Source organism: Anneissia japonica, unplaced genomic scaffold (genome assembly GCF_011630105.1).
Source record: "Anneissia japonica isolate Jap-2015-1 unplaced genomic scaffold, ASM1163010v1 scaffold77184_len928_cov149, whole genome shotgun sequence".
NCBI lineage: Eukaryota > Metazoa > Echinodermata > Crinoidea > Comatulida > Comatulidae > Anneissia > Anneissia japonica.
This window is the reverse complement of record NW_022688656.1, coordinates 1-928: the sequence shown is the minus strand read 5'-3', so window position 1 is coordinate 928 and position 928 is coordinate 1. Positions and strand designations below refer to the sequence as shown.

Sequence of the window (928 nt, the reverse complement as noted above, 5' to 3'; positions counted from 1 at the left end):
ATATATATATATATTATAATATATAAATGAGTAATAATATGATACTGTATATCGACTTCATAAAGCGCAAATAAGCAAGGTCCCTACGATTAGTTAGCTTACACCAGCCAAACAATTAACGAATGAGTATTAGTTTACTTATAGTAAAAGTATAGATGAACAAAAGACAGCAATCGATCGCGTTGGACATTTGGCGAATCAATGGCTTTTTAAATATCGCTGCACAACCAAGCAAGTCTCCGTGGCGCAATGGATAGCGCGTTGGACTTCTATGGTATAACACGATGATATTCAAAGGTTGCGGGTTCGAATCCCGCCGGAGATGCTTATTATCTTTTTCCACAAATTTATTTCGGAGTGATTCTTTTGCTCTTTTCTGCTATATTACACTTTGCATAGGCTCGGTTTATTAATTTTTCCAAAATATCACAAACCAATTAAAAGTTGAGGTAGGCAAGGAAGACAAAATTATGACTATTCTAACAACGCTTCCCTACCCCCAAAACAAACATTTAAATATTAAAGTGCTATATATACTATTTTCCTGATAACAATTAGCAGCAATAATGATTAAAATGAAGAAAATGGGATTATGCATCAATCATCAATTATAATTTAAGAAAAAAATTGATGAAATAATTCAAGTGCGATTACTTTTTATCTTTTTTCACCATGTAAATTGTTATCTTATAAAAAAAAAATAGAAATGAGTAATAGTTATGATATATGGACTTTATAAAGCGCAAATAAGCTAGGTCGCTATTATTAATTAGCATATCCCAGTCAACAATTAACGAATGAATATTAGTTTACTTAGTAAAAATTATAACCAAGCAAGTCCCAATAGCGTTATGGATAGCGCATTGGAGTTCTATGGCACAACACGACGACATTTAAAGGTTGCGGGTTCGATCGCCTGCTTTTTATA

At 32.3% G+C, this 928-nt stretch overlaps 1 non-coding gene across 1 annotated transcript; it reads left to right on the top strand.

Moving 5' to 3' along the window:
- The first annotated feature begins 235 nt into the window (after positions 1-235).
- Positions 236-325, top strand: Trnar-ucu. The gene is given in 2 exon segments: positions 236-272; positions 290-325. It is a non-coding gene; the product is annotated as a tRNA-Arg (tRNA).
- The last annotated feature ends 603 nt before the right edge of the window (positions 326-928 follow it).